General features: G+C 41.3%; 1 protein-coding gene across 2 annotated transcripts in view; it reads left to right on the forward strand.

The window, feature by feature from the left end:
- The first annotated feature begins 7,932 nt into the window (after positions 1–7,932).
- The window catches only part of LOC118399414 (zinc finger protein 516-like), a 29,307-nt gene continuing 20,698 nt past the window's right edge, over positions 7,933–16,541 (forward strand). The window contains exon 1 of one of the 2 annotated variants that reach the window (XM_035795472.2): positions 7,933–8,109. The gene's annotated coding sequence lies outside the window, so the exon portion shown is untranslated. Of the gene's footprint in view, positions 8,110–8,375; positions 8,740–16,541 lie in introns of those variants that run through there. The other variant, XM_035795473.2, reaches the window with a different exon arrangement.

Consider the following 16,541-nt stretch of genomic DNA (forward strand, 5'->3'; position numbering starts at 1 on the left):
AATTTAGAAGCATTTTTGCATTTCCTAGATATCTTAAGATGAATGCGTTAACTTTAAGTCGCTCCGGATAAGATTGTGTGCTAAATTACTAAAATTAAAACATTTAAATGTATTGTGACAATTCCTCAGGCTAGGAAAGTCATCAGAGGAGATAATTAAATAAACATGAGGACATATTACTCTTTTGAGTTATGATCACTTCCCCCATGGTCCCTTTTTTCAAAAATTTCCAAAGAGATTTGCCAATGAAAGCTTATCCCTAAAGAACACTGTTCTGCATCCATGCAATCTTTCTTGTTCTCACAAAACTACCTTCCAGGGAAATGCATCTGGTTGGGCGATAAGGGGCTTCTGTTGGGGAGGAGCAACAGATCAAGTTTGGTTGATTACATATTGTGCCCATATTCCAGGGATGTGTGCGTGTCAAGGTTGGTCTCAGTTAGAATTGAATTGAGAATGCCTCATACATTTTCATTACATTCAGGAATTTGAATTGGAGTAGCAAACAGGATACAGAATTGCAATTCGAATTGGAATGAAAAGAAATAGAATTTAATTCAGTGAAATTCAATGAAATTCAACTGCCTCTTCTATTCTATATTAACTTGAACAAAAATATGTAAAGTGTTGGTCCCATTTTCCATCAGCTGAAATAAAACATCCCAGAAATGTTCCATATGCACAAAAAGCTTATTTATCTTCAATGTTGTGCACAAATTTGCTTACATCCATGTTAGTAAGCATTTCTCCTTTGCCGAGATAATCCATCCACCTGACAGGTGTGGCATATCAAGAAGCTGATTAAACAGCATGATCATGTTGTTTAATGTTAATCACTTACATTTTTGTTCAATATGGGGAAAATACTACTTTTCCCAGAATGCATTAGCTTAACCCTCAAGTTGACCCTTAGTCCTTCAAAAAGAAGCCAAAGAAATTATGTAGTTATTGGGAATATAAAGTACAGCAATTGGCTATTCTAAGCACTAAGGTTAAAAGAGTATATGAACATTGTTTCCAGAGAAAAGTGATATATTCTTTGGTATCTGGATGTGTGAATTGTCAGACACAGTGAAACTCTCATGTTCTATGACTGAGTGGAATTTATTTGAATTGCACTGAATTCAATTCTACTTCCTGTCACTCAAACTCAAATTCTACATCCTGTGGGGTGTGACCAATTCAACCTAACCCCGCTGTGTGTGTGTGTTTTTCTGCCTGTGTGTGAGTGAGTGAGAGAGAAAGAGAGACAGAGAAAGAAAGAGACAGAGAGATGTGATGGGGGTTAGAGCTACTGCCCTCCCCAATGAGGACCAGCTTCCTCCATGCATCTTCAAAAAGCCCTGAACTTCCATGTGGGCATCCTTTGAAAATAAAAGTGAGACATGAAAAAACAAGACCAAATGTATCTAAACGAACATGCAAACTGACATGTTACATACCATTCAAAGAGTAACTACATTTCCTACATTGCTACTGATTATGTAGGATTGATATCCAGATCTGTTGGGAAAAAGTGAGAAAACAAAACTGAAAAATATATGGACACATGCACCTTAACTGATGTACATTTATGACATGCTACAAACCATTAGAGTTACTACACTATCTACATACTACTGATATTGTAGTAGATATAGTAATGGACTCTCCATATGAGTCTCAATGTAGTGTCAGATATACAGCTGCAAAACTACGCTCTACAACAGGGATGTAGGCACGGGTGGGCGCATGCCCACCCAATCAGATTGAGAGAACAAAAAATGGACATTATTTGGGATATACATTCACCAACCAGTTTATTAGGTAAAATACCCACTTCACTAAAATGGATTGCTCATGCAGACAGTGAAGCACATGGCCAATGCTTGTTATATTAAGCAGGCAGACAGGCACTGAGGCATTAGGCTACTGTTCGATTGAACGTTAGAATGGCCAAATGAGTGACCTAAGCAACTTTGTGCATGGTATGATCATCAGTTCCAGGTGCAACGGATCCAGTATCTCAGAAATGGCCGCACTGCCAGGATTTTGACGCACATTGTTTGAAACAGCATGAAATGACAAAGCTTCGTAAGTCATACAACATAAAGGATGGATGAAGATAGTACGCTCTCGTTGGCTGGCCCTCGCTTCATACTCGTCGCCAAACCCACTGGCTACAGGTCATTTACAAGACCCTGCTAGGTAAAGACCCCCCTTATCTCAGCTCGCTGGTCACCATAGCAGCACCCACCTGTAGCATGCGCTCCAGCAGGTACATCTCTCTGGTCACCCCCAAAACCAATTCCTCAATTGGCCGCCTCTCCTTCCAGTTCTCTGCTACCAATGACTGGAACAAACTACAAAAATCTCTGAAACTGGAAACCCTTATCTCCCTCACTAGCTTTAAGCACCAGCTGTCAGAGCAGCTCACAGATTACTGCACCTGTACATAGCCCATCTATAATTTAGCCCAAACAACTACCTCATCCCCTACTGTATTTATTTCTTTATTTTGCTCCTTTGCACCCCATTATTTTTATTTTTATTTTGCACATTCTTCCACTGCAAATCTACCATTTCAGTGTTTTACTTGCTATATTGTATTTACATCGCCACCATGGCCTTTTTTTGCCTTTACCTCCCTTATCTCAACTCATTTGCTCACATTGTATATAGACTTATTTTTCTATTGTATTATTGACTGTATGTTTGTTTTACTCCATGTGTAACTCTGTGTTGTTGTATGTGTCGAACTGCTTTGCTCTGCTATTTTCAGAAAAGAGCTGTCTTCAACAGAGAAGGCTACTTTATTGTTGCCTCTTATTTGCTGGAACACATTGCAGTCCAAGTGAATTTCCTCTTTGTCGCAATGAAGACTTTTGTAGCAGCACAATGCATGTTGATCGGGAGCTTGGGCATTCTGGAAACGTTCTTTCTCCAAGAAGAGGTTGAGACATGGCTCGAAGAGAGTAGGGCGTCCTTTCTCCAAAGTGTTTGTGTAAAAAGTACTCACTGAGAGAGGCTTGTGAATGCTCCCCAGGCAGACATTGCCTATTATGACCCATCTGAGGTCAAGCTTCTGGGCATATGGTGAGTCATTGGGCCCATTAACTTGCTTGAGCACCTTATGGAAATTATCGGAGCATGATGGGAGCCTTGGGTTCGAGTTCTGGGATGAGGTGAGCAAGGGGCTTCAGGTGAGCATGGTAGAGTGCTGCCTCTGGAGTTGGGATCTCAGATCGGTTGTTCAGGATCTCATTACACTTGATGAGAGTTGGCAGCGAAAGACTGACTTGCCCATCCATAGATTCTACTTGGTAGCCATTGGCTCGTCTTCCTACTGTCTCCATCACCCTGACGCAGGTCTTAAGGGAGTAGGGAGAGCTGGGGCCTTGTACCCTGAAGATATTGAAGAACTCAGAACAAACCAACGATCTGTTGCTTTGCTCGTCGAAGATGGTATAGAATTTCACTGCTCTATCTCGGTAGCCTTTTGGGTAGATTTAGACGAGGCAGATCTTAGAGCAAGACCTGTCGGTGATGTTCCCACCGCAGACTTGCGTGCACTGAGACGTTACGTCGAAAGGAGGTGTGAGCTCTTCCTCCCCACCGTGCTCTGTAGGATGGTCTGCTTTTTTTGACCCAGGGGGGTGGTCCTGGATGAAGGGAGGTGTTATGACTCTCGCTTTCACATTCTGAGCAGCTAAAGCTTGACTTGCAGTTCTTGGCAATGTGAAAGGAGGATGAACAACATTTAAAGCATATGCCATTCTCTTTCAGCCTTGCGTTGGTCCAGTGGTTACTCGCGGAAGGCGCGGCACTTCCGTAAGGAGTGAGACTACTTGTGGATAGGGCACTGCCATTCAGAGTTCTCAGCTTTCTTGATAGGCTTGTCTGAGTCAGAGGGGGTAGTGGGGGATACCTCTGTTTTGTGAACTGAGACTTCTGTCTGTCTGCTTTGCTTCCAGGGAACTTTGTCTGCTTTAGCAGAAACATCGTCAACAAGGTTGAAACTGGGGTCGTTCATGATTCTGGCTTGCTGGATGACGAAGTCAACAAAGAAGGCAAAAGGAGGGAACGGAACATGATATTGTTGCTTGTAGTTGGAACCAATGGAGATCCATTTATCTTGTAACCTGAAGGGCAGTTTCTGGACTATAGGATTAACAACTCGAGCTGTATCAAGAAAAGCTAGACCACGGTGGTCTCCTTCGGACTTGGCAGACTGAAGCTCCATAAGCAGGTCGCCTGATTCCCTCAGCTTTGGGTAGTCCTTGTTGGAGATCTTGGGGAAACTGTTGATTTGTTTGGTGAGCGCACTTTCTATCACCTCTGGCGAACTGTAGCATTCCTCAAGTCTATCCCAAACCATCCTCAGACCTTATTCTAAATGGTTTACATAAACGGCTCGGATTTGTTTTATATGTTCAGCAGACTCTCTTCCAAGTGAAGATCCATTTCTTCACTGTAGGTTAAGTCTAAGCCTCTGATGGCGTTGTGAAAGGAGCGCCACCAAGCCACCAAGCCCTGTAGCTTGGTATTTTGGTATTTTATTAGGATCCCCATTGCTGTTGCAAAAGCAGCAGCTACTCTTCCAAGGGTCTGCACAAAACATGAAACATAATACAGAATGACACAATAAAGAACATCATTAGACAAGAACAGCTCAAGGACAGAACTACATACATTTTTAAAAAGGCACACGTAGCCTACATATCAATGTATACACACAAACTATCTAGGTCAAATAGGGGAGAGGCGTTCTGCCGCAAGGTGTTGCTTTATTTGTTTTTTGAAACCAAGTTTGAGGTTTATTTGAGCAATACGAGATGTGAGAAAGTTCCATGCAATAAGGGCTCTATATAATACTGTACGTGTTCTTGAATTTTTTCTGGATTTGGGGACTTTGAAAAGACCCCTGGTGGCATGTCTGATGGGATAAGTGTGTGTGTCAGAGCTGTGTGTAAGTTGACTATGGAAACAATTTGGGATTTTCAACACATTAATGTTTCGTATAAAAAGAAGAAGTGTAACGGTCGTCTGATTAGGAAGGATCGGACCAATGCGCAGCGTGGTAAGTGTTCATGATTTTTATTCAAACTGAACACTAGAACAAAATAACAAAGTGAGAAATGAAAGTGAAACAGTCCTGTCAGGTGCAGAACACTAAACAGAAAACAACTACCCACAAAACACAAGTGGGAAAAAGCTACCTAAGTATGGTTCCCAATCAGAGACAACGATAGACAGCTGTCCCTGATTGAGAACCATACCTGGCCAAAACAAAGAAATACCAAAACATAGAAAAATGAACATAGAATGCCCACCCAAATCACACCCTGACCAAACCAAAATAGAGACATAAAAATCTCTCTAAGGTCAGGGTGTGACAGTACCCCCCCCAAAGGTGCGGACTCCGGCCGCAAAACCTGAACCTATAGGGGAGGGTCTGGGTGGGCATTTCTCTGCGGTGGCGGCTCTGGTGCGGGACATAGACCCCGCTCCACCTCTGGCTTGGCCGGCTTTGGTGGCGCCACTAGTGCGGGGACCGTCACCGCCGACCCCGGACTGGGGACCCTCGTAGAGGGCCCTGGACTGGGCACTCTCGTAGCGGGCCCCGGACTGGGCACCCTCATTGTAGCATCCCCGGACTGGGCACCCTCGTTGTGGGCCCTGGACTGGGCACCCTCATTGCGGGCCCCGGACTGGAGGGCGTCGCTGGAGGCTCCGGACTTGAGGGCGACTCTGGAGGGAGGAGACACAGAGACAGCCTGGTGCGTGGGGCTGCCACAGGGCATATATATCCCTGTCTTGTCTCATCATCAGAGGACGACTCTACTCCTGTGATTGGCTTGGGAGTGTAGTAGGATTTAGCTTGCTCCATGAGATACTCCTTAGTTCGCTGTGTGGGGTCGAGTTGGGTGGAGTCGAGCTTGAGTCTGCAGCTACTTTTCTGACTGCCAAAATCAGCAGCGGCCTCTAGAGCCTCAGGTTCAGCCACTGCTGCAGCCGCTTCCTTTTCCTCTTTCAGCACATCCATAGATGCTTCTAATTGTGTTTTTTTTCTATGTTCATTCTCCTTTCTTTCTCCACAAAGGAGAGGCGAGCTTTTGCAGCTTCTGCTTTTGCCCTTGCTATAGCGTCTGCAGCTCCTGTAGGTGAGCTGTTTGAATGGTAGGATGAGGCTGAGGCACGAGACCTGGTCTTGAAGGTGCATGCCTGCTTCTCGGCCATAGTGTGTTGGAAGTTGTCTGTACACTGTCGTAATTATCGTAGGCCTATCTTGGCGCTGTGACGGGTTAGCGGTGTCTGTTGCTTGATCCAACTTGTGGTCCTGCCCACTAGAGACCTGTCATTTCCTGATAGGCCGATGGTTTATAATGTGTAGGTGTATTGTCCATATGCGTTACTGTGCATATTTTGACAGCAAGATAAACGCCTTCACAGCAATAATCCTCAAAGCACGATCTCCATGTTCACAAGATTTATTGAGTTGAAACAGCGTGAAATGACAAAGCTTCCTAAGGCATACAACGTAAAGGATGGATGAAGATTGAAAGCGGACAACTAAAACAGAGCACTCTGAGCTCTACATGAGACAACAATGACCAACTTCCTCCTAACAGGTCACATGACGGGTCATTTTCTAGCTAAAGGAAAATCTTCAGATCAACACTAGGGGGAGCCAAAATCAGTGTAAGTAATATAGGTAAGTATTAGAACGAAGACAGAACAGTAGGTCTATCTATGTGAGTTGCATTTTAAATGTTACGTAGGCCTACAAGTCTATTTGGTCTGTAATGCAAAATCACATGTTAGATGGTTTGTTGTGTGTGATCGATTACAGTAGGGTAGGCTTTTATGATAATTTAATAATAATCTGAGTTGCCAAATTTTTGCCCACGTCTACATTTTTGCTGGCCCTACCATCAACAGATTTCAGGGTATGTTACTGCCTACCTCCACAAAAACATGGTTACTTGGAAGCATTTAAAGACATTTTGGGAATATTTGATAGTACGATAAAGTAATCAAAACCACTATTGATTATGGCCAATGTGTGATTCTTGTTATGTTGGACCCTCTCCATGGGACCATGGGTAACGCTCCCAGCTATTTGCCCAGTGATTGGGGGGTGGCTGGTGGGGGAGAGATTATGTTTCTGTGGGGTAATTGGAGATTAGGGGATCGTGTGGCATGTCTTTTCAGACACACACACACAAAACTAGAGCATTTGCTTAATGGTAGGGCGAGACAGCAGAGTAGGCTTTGTCCTGTTCAAGCGACAGCTGTTGCCCACATTGGTGAGATGATATACTCAAATCTGTACACTCCCAACTGACATGGCAACCTCAGAAGGTTTCATGGACATTCTAGTTGTTGTGGTGTGTTACTTTCATTATTGGATTGTAACTTTGTATTAAACATAATAGTTTCATACTCATATAGACAATTTTATTGTTTCGTAAATCCAAGTTGGAACCAAATATGTCCATTTGAACGAATACAAGTAATATTGGACCAGATGGGTGAATCTTATTGTCTTCTCCTTGTCCATTTACACTGTTCAAATGGCCTTCTTTTGTGCTGGATCTTACATGCTAAGTGTTTGCCCCCTTTTACAAATTAATCTTAATAAAATAATATAATTCTACCTTGTGCTTTGTATTTATTTTCTAAACATTGAAATCAATGTTGCATCCGTGTAACATTTTAGTCATTTAGCAGACGCTCTTATCCAGAGCAATTTACAATAATGAGTGATATACAGATTAATCTCTTGAGCGGTATGATTGGGAAAGTTATGTCGGTCTATTAAATAAGTACATTATATTGACACACTAGTTTGAAAAACATTTGGCTTGTTTTGCCAACAATGGAAACCCACGAGTATTCATTCTCCTGTGCAATTCCATTCAGCCCACATAGGATTGCTGAGAGCTGTTATTAGGCTACGTGAGTCAGGGTAGCTAGCCTACTTTATTACACATCCAAAACAGAGATAACGTAACTATCAGCCACTGTGGAGGTGGCGTCACGCAGACATCTTCACTTTGAAGTATGCCATCGATGCACAGTCATCTACTCTGCCCTTAGGTTTTTAATAACATCAACAACGTACAGGTAAGAAGAGAACGATTATAGGCTGACATTACCTACATTTACAAGCGTTTTTATAAACGGTGATGGGTTCGCGGGTTATTTTACATAATTATTTGTTTATTTATTGGCGGTGGATGTCCGTGTAGAGGCAGTGTGGAGGGATTATTTCAACAGCGCATTCCATTGAAGAAATTAGATCAAATCTTGCCTAATTTTGTCATAAAATGTTTTTATACCTTGGTTACAGAAACTACGGTCTGGTGGAAGCTTAGGGCGGAGCTTAGCTCCTACTTTTTTGTTTTGATGCGTTTTTGTCTTGAAGCCTATTGCTTGTAACTGTTAAGTCTGTCGAGTACTAAGCCGATTCTATTTCATGGGTAGCGAGTCGAAACGGGACATGGAGACCATGATTAAACGACCCGAATAAAATTTTGCACTTCGGGCATATTGAGCGCAGTAAGAAATCACGCCAGGAATTCATCTGGGAGCAGGAGGCTATAAACATATAATTGGAGGATTATCCCCGCTAAAATAATTGGACAACTTTTTAACGGATGTAGGCTACTGTCATCGCGTTTTTTAAATTTTTATTCTAGTGTGTTAGGCTACTGGAGGACAGAACAAATTCGTTTAGCCATTGATTATAGTCAGGTAAGGGACTTTTTTAACTTTAAAGATGGAAACAGACTCAAGTGATATTAGGTTATGCAACGAAAGTCCATATGCAAATATTTGCCATTGTTTTAATTATTGTTTTTCATGGTGTCCCCAAAAAGGTTGAGCACAAGTGCATTGTTCTGAAGAGGAGGGGATAAACCGTCCTTCAATGGTTAATTAATTCACAGTGCGAACTTTATGTTCAACAGGCAGCTCGGAAGGTTCTATAATATCTAGATCTATAATGTCTATTGAAGACAACTTGACTTGATTAGAGACAGCGTGTCATGTTTGACTTGACTCCACAGATAACGAAAACAGGCTAGGCCTACTCTGCTGTCACACAATTGCTTATCCTTTTCACCATATATTTCTGCCTCTTTACATTCGTAAGGCAGACTATTGGTGCTATCATTGTCAGTGCACATACACAAACTTGTGTTTGTGAGGGGCCCTAACAAGAAACAAGGCGCCTATTGTACAAGATCAGCAACAGATTACTAGAATTCCTTTTCTCTCCACTTGCTCAATGGCTTCTCAGTCTCCTCCATCTGGACTGCCTAAAAACCCACACAGGCAACTTTAATATTTGAACGTCTTTGTCCTTCTTCAACTGTTGCCTCTGTTTAACCTTCTCACCACAGTACATTGGAGACCTATAACGAAAATATGGACAGTTTGTCTAAAGACAGTTAGACCGTCGCCATGTTGAGTTGTATTTCTGTATTGCAGGTAGGTATCCACACAGCATGCTGTAGAATGGTTAGCCATGTCCAGAGACACTAACACAACACTTTCAAATCTAAGTCTTGTGACTAGGGAGAATTTACAAAAACCTTTGGTCACCCAAGTAACAATGGCTTGGGTGACTTGCCTCCTGGATAGTCCTGCACTTTGAAAGAAAGCATAACAAGTGTAGGCCTGACGCAGTGGGCATAAAGCTTGGCAAAATAGGATGTGACATATAGTAATCTTTAGTGATTAGAGGCCTGTAAAAGTAATGATGTGTGTGTATATAGATGGAGAAAGATGCCTGTAGATGGATCTGGATGGTTGAAAGACTGTCTGTCTTGTCTGTCTATCTCCAGGCCATCAGACTGTTAAACAGTCACCACAAGCCGGCCTCCGCCCAGTACCCTGCCCTGAACCTTAGAGACTCCTGCACTATGTACATAGTCATTGAACACTGGTCACTTTAGTAATGTTTACATACTGTTTTACCCCCTTCATCTGTATATCCTGTATTCTAGTCAAAGCTAATCCTATATAACTACTGCTGTACACACCTTTTCTATTCATATATTGTCCATAATGTCTATATACACCATCATGTATGTATGTTTGTGTGTATTTACATTTTTGGGATTTGTGTGAATTGTTAGGTATTGCTGCACTGTTGGAGCTAGAAACAAGTATTTCGCCGCACCTGCAATATCGGCAAAATATGTGTACGCGACCAATAACATTTAATTTGATTTGACAGACAGATATTTTTTTGTACAGACAGATGCAGACAGACAGATATTGTAGGTAGACAGGCAGACGGATACAAAGGAGCTAGAGATAGATGGATGGGTAGATAATTATTTAAATAACCCCCCCCCATACACACACACCATCCCCCCGCGTGTGGCCAACATGTGGGGAGGTAATCCGGTGCTATTAGGGTAATCTTCTCAGCATGGCGATCAATCGGGAGTATGCTCAGCAACTATCAGGCAGGCAGAGTATTGCCGTCCCCCCAAAAAATTAGGGGCAAGGAAAAATGATTTAATCATACAGATTAAGTGGGAGAGATGTGGCGGTTGGGGGGGGTGACATGGCAGAGGGAGGTTGAGATTGTTCAGCGATAGGGTTTATCTCGAAAGAGTTGTTTTGAAATCATGTGGATAGGTAGGATCTTGAAATCATTGCAGTTGTGTATTATTACCATGATGGGGGTATTCATGCCGCTTAGTGCTGCGGGTCAATGTATGGTACAGGACAACCTGCTTAAAAAAAAGATGACCTCATATAATCAATAGCCTAATAGTAATGGTTAAGCCCCATCAAAGTCATTGTTATTATGCTGAATAGAAGTAGGATCCAATCTACAGCATTGTAGAAATTTACTGCACTTTACTGTAAGGTCAGTTTTCTGAATAACCTACCTCCTGTATCAGGCACAGCGTACAGTAGTGGCATCATTAGCAGTATGCAAGTTCTCTGCTGTGCCACTGTGGACCACAAACTGAAAAACACCATTCATAGTCAAGAATGACAGTTTAGCATAACATCGTTGACATGTTTCAAACACAAACCGTGAGTGTGCTTTTGCTTAAAGTTCTTTGTGCAATAATGTGTGTCAAGGCTGTAGAGAAAATAAGAGGGGTTTTGGTGTGTGTAAGAAGAAGTGTGTTATTTTTACATGCTAAGGACAGTGGGCAGTCAACATGTACTGTAGGTAAGAGAGAGAGAGAGCCGTGTGTGTGTGTGTGTGTGTGTGTGTGTGGAGAGAGCTCACTTGCGGCAGCTGTGTTTAGAACACACATGCTGGTGTCTGGTGAAGACCTTGGCTCTGGTCAGTTGGCAATGCCACAACTGAGAGCAATGTGGGCAGGGGACTTTGTTCTGGCATGGTGTGTGTTTTTTTTGTTTGTTTGTGTGTGCTTGTGCATCCGTTAGAGTGTATGTGCATCAGAGAGATTATGCTGAAGGTGCATCTTCTCTTTGGATGTTGGTACTAAATAGAGTGACACAGGAGGATCGACTATCTAACCATAGAGGCTGTTCATGTGACTGTCTTGGCAGCATTCAGGATGCTTACTGTTCCTGTTTTTGGCTTTCTAATTTTGCGATAAATTGAGCATTACCATGCTTCAAATGAAGTCCTGGTACAGTGCTTTCAATCAGGTTAAACAAATAACCATATGGGTTTGAACAAAATGTATATACAGTACACAGTGACACTTAAGGGCCAATATTAGGCATTTTAATTTTAAAAATCACTAACGTCTCCCACTCTATACAGATGGGGAACATGTTGCCTGATTAGTGAATGCATATAGGTGCCAACATTTGTTCTTCTACTTGCTATTCTGCAAATTAGGCCTAGTCAGTTAAGATAACTATATTGGGAGGTGTCATGTAGTTTTAAGCAACTTATTATTCATATGGTTTCATGCAAGTGGTTGCATTGTTACTTTTTAAATCTGCAAATTGCCTTGTGCTACTGCTAATACCAGGGGTGGGAAAACTAGTTTTTGTGGTAGATTATTATTTTGGGTTAAAAAAAAAACACTCCAGGCCACACTCAAATGTCTACAACTAGATAGAAAGCATGTAGAAATTATAATGGAACAATATAGTTCCAAAATAACTGCCCCTTTTCTGACCCTCATTGATTTTGACAAAAAAAATCAGTCCAAAAAATCTGTGCAGCCCTCTGTTGAATTTAAAAATCCCAATGTGCCCCTCGAGCCAAAAGTTTGCCCACCCCTGACCTCTACGGTACATTGGATAGTGCCCCAAAAGTCTCTACAATATGTATTGTTGTAGCGTTACAGATTGTGCTATCGAAATGAATAGTCATTTCTGATTGATCCTCCGCTAACGCTGGAACATTGCCTTTAAATTTCAAACACACTGTAATGCTGCGCTTCCGCAATACAGATTGAAAGAAGCCCGTTGTCACGAATGCCGTTATTGTAGCTACACTTCTTCATACGATGAAGTTAATATTCATATCTCTGACTTAATATAGCATTTCATGTATTATTGGTCCATTGCAAATGTGATTACAAACCATTCAGTTGAGTTGGTTATGTTGTTTGGGTTGAAAACTGACATTGCGTTTACACAGACAAACTCCATCACCCCATTGATTCACGGTCTGCTATAACACTAGACTTGAATAAAAACCAATGTCCTCTGGAGTTGCTGAGCAACCTTTCTTTTTTGTCCCATTTGAAATCAAGCTTATGTCACCTTTTCATATCTGAGTTCGTGCCTATTCTGTGTCAGAGCTTCATTCTTTTCTGTGTCTGATCATGCTTCCTTATGGTTGACGTTCAAATAGATGCATTGCAGACTTTCCAGCCATTCAATCATGACATGAATTGATCGATAAAATACCAAGGGAAGTCGATAAAGCAGTAAGACCGTGAGTTTACTCATTAAGGCAGCTCCGATCTATAGTGTTTCCCGTTTGAGTGGTAATGTTCTCTTGGTCTGTCTGATTGTGGGTAGATACAAACTAACCAAGATTGATCAGCTGGGAAAACTCATACTCCCATGGTTCTCCTCTCTCCTCCCACTATTGCTGTAGTATTGACCCCTTGGATTAATTGTCTTACGACAGGTGGCGTTACTTCTACGCGACGCTCGTCCCTCAACCGACCTGTCTTGTAGGACATGGAACTCATACTAACATTTTTGTATTCCCGAGCATCTGCCATTCAAAAGTGATTTTTTTTTCCTAATTTGAGATATCTCAAATATCACTGCACTCGCGCATGACTCTCCATGAAATAACCAGAATAACTAGCTATATAATTGCAAACGTTGTGACAGTGATTTAATAGTTTGCAATTAAATAAAAACAAAGCGGAGCTATCTCCTGCAAAAGTTATGTACAAGGACGTCAGTCGCCAGTGCAGTGACTTGATCAGCGGCTTAGCTAACTATTGTAGCTAGCTTAGAGACATATTTAGTCTACATAAAAACCTTGCTTAAACCTTTTTAAATTACCATGAAGTTGTAGACAAGCAGGCCCAAAATGAAGAGGGACAGTTATCAGAAATCAGTCCGTTTCTCAGCAATCGCTAACGTTAAGTTGAGTCAGCTGAGCACAGCAGCTTCATGAAAACTCGCTGTAAGCATTTTAGTACCACTACAGTATATTGCTAGCTAGCTTTTTTTGAAAGATTCAATATTGTGTATGGAGCACTAAATTGGTAGATATTTGGTTAGCAACATTGCTTCAGTTACTGGCTCAGCTAGCAAGCTAATGTTGGACACATTTATGATGGCTTTCATGCCCATAGTCAAAATTCTGAACTACTTCCCATTGAAGTACAATAATCCTTAGCTACATGTAAAACTGGGTGACTTTCTCCCCAAAAAACATCAACATTATTTACATATTCATTGTTTTAGCTTAGATCAACTGTTTTGAGGGAGAAATGGGGATCAGCAGACAATGTTACCTACTGTAGGTAACATTTTCAGATCTTATATAGCACATTGTAGCCAAACTACTTTTGATCTATCCCATTACTCTTTGTGAGATACGAGACATATCGCTGCAGGCGGAATCGTTGAGTTATCTGACGTAAGACAATGCCCTTAGATTCTTATTTTCAGAATCACCATCCATTACAGCCAAAATAAAACATTTCAATGAGAAGACTTGAAGCCAAATTCTCTGAGGTAGGGGAGGGAAACATATTGATTATGGGGCTGCCTTGTCTGTATTTCAATATACAGATGTAAAATCGTAATTTGATCATCCTGTTGCAGAAAAACTTTCCTGCATGTCAGGACATGTAAAACATGTAGTGTATTTGAGGTTTACAAAGGATTTTGAAGTTTGTAACTTCCACTTTGAAATTTCAGACTTGATTTTCAACCCTTACAAAAATGTCCATGAATTCTAATCAACATAATTCAAATGTTTTATTGCTGCAGGATTATTTTCCTGCTGTAGCAAACTGGCTCAAATTAAGATCTCACATCTGTAGGGAAAACACTGGTAATTTGTCCAGATGGGAGATGAGGAGGCGAGGCAGTCCCAGATCCCTTCTGTTCAGCCCTCTGAGACAGGGAGAAGAAGACAAGATTGGATGGGTGTCCAGTTACCTATACTATAGTCTTCCAATGAGGCGGTGTTGGAAAAGATGCTGCACCACCTCAGGGAACCTGATCCCGATGCAGCCAGCTGTAATTAAATGCACACATGAAATGAGGACCGATTTGGACACCACTTCATTAGAATGGTCCCCCACAAATGATGTGTAAATGCTCAAACTGTACATTTTAAGCTCCAATATGAAACGTTTTTTGGAGACCCAACCAAATTCACAGACATATCTGTAACGTACATTTCTTTCTCTTTGAAAGCAAGTCTAAGAAGATGTAGATCTATTCTATGTGCGCTATTTTTAGGTTTCCTGGTCTTAAGTTTTACATCATTTACTTTCGGTTTTATACACTAGCTGAAAATACAATGTTTTTGGTTATTGAACATGTATTTCACAGCAGTTTTGATGGTACAATGATTCTCGACATTGCTTGTTTTGTCACATTAACTATTATAATTTTGGCAACCAGGAAATGGAGGGTGTTCTGCATATTGCACCTTTAAAAATGCAAGGAGGACCAAGGCACTCTCTAATTAAATTGCGTTTATTTGTATGGCATGTTGAAGGGAACAAGGATTAGACTGACATGTTTCGGCAGCATGGCCTTCATCAGGGAGTACACAGATGTACTTTGCACTCAATGGCCAAAGAGCACCTTCTATTTACAAAAATACCTACTATTGTGTACCCTAGCAGTGATCCCATTCCTTATTTTTTCTACAAACTATTGGTTTTATTTAGTGACTGCAAGACTGCAAATGATTTAATAATACTGTTTTTAACAAGTAATTCAGCCTAACTATTGACCATATATATATATATATATATATATTATTATTTTTTAATGGGGATTTTGTCTGTAAAAATGTTTCAGATATGGCATTTTATCATATTTGAAAAACTCCTGTCCTACATATCGACAATAGAATTGAATGATTTGGTTTATTTCAAGTAGAATTCACATTTGTTGACAACTCAATCCAATGCTAAACTAAATGGGTTGTTAATCTGTTGTCTTTGTGGGTAGTTACTTCCTGCTACATAAGAGTGATAGCTTAGATGTAGCCTACACAGCCTTAGGCTATATGTTTTACCGGCTTTAGACTGCAGTGCCTTTCATTTCATAATTATGTAAGCTTTCCTTACTCTTTACTCTTACCATGACAGAGATGCATCCGAAAATGTTGTGCTTATTGCCAGGCTATACGATACTAGGATTATCACTATGTTTAGCACCATTTCAGCGTCAATTTCCACCAATTTCACCTACGATTTAATCAATCAGGAAATTGGCACTTATAACAGTATAAGTATACATTTAGCAATTTTACGCTCATTGTAATCTCTGTATAGTATTCTACAAAACATTAACCTGCCAGGCTGCCAGTAATTAAATATAAAAGATGTGCTGTCTGCGAAATCTGATGAATTGGATGAGATGGATCATATGTGTTGGGCCATATTACTTTAGATATTCTCATTTCGGTATTCGACCCTTGTAGCATTTCAAATGATTATATTCACTATGTTTGACAGAGAAACAGACAGAGGGTTGGATGGAGAGAGAGGGAGTCTGAGCTGACCTTACCATGATAATCTAATCCCTGTCGAGAGTGCTTTTTTTAGAGAGCAAGTTAATGCCACCAGATTATACTCCAGTGTCTCCCACACCGACCAATCGAGGCTGTAGAGATGGAGAGGGAGAGGTCTGTGCTGCACTGTCAGGCCCACCAGGAAAATACAGGAAACACCGCCTCATATACACAACATTCTGGAATTACTCAAAATCGGGCTTTAAACTCACCTAGGGGAGCTATATATGTGTGTGTGTCTGTGTGCATTTTCGTGCATTTTCTTCATTCCCTCAATCTCCATGCTCAAGATCCCTCCCTGGTTTACCTCCAGCACATTTCAGTGGTGTAGCAGGCCTGGAATGTTAAAAGGCAGCTCATTGAG

The sequence above is a fragment of the Oncorhynchus keta genome, chromosome 20 (genome assembly GCF_023373465.1).
Source record: "Oncorhynchus keta strain PuntledgeMale-10-30-2019 chromosome 20, Oket_V2, whole genome shotgun sequence".
Classification (NCBI taxonomy): domain Eukaryota; kingdom Metazoa; phylum Chordata; class Actinopteri; order Salmoniformes; family Salmonidae; genus Oncorhynchus; species Oncorhynchus keta.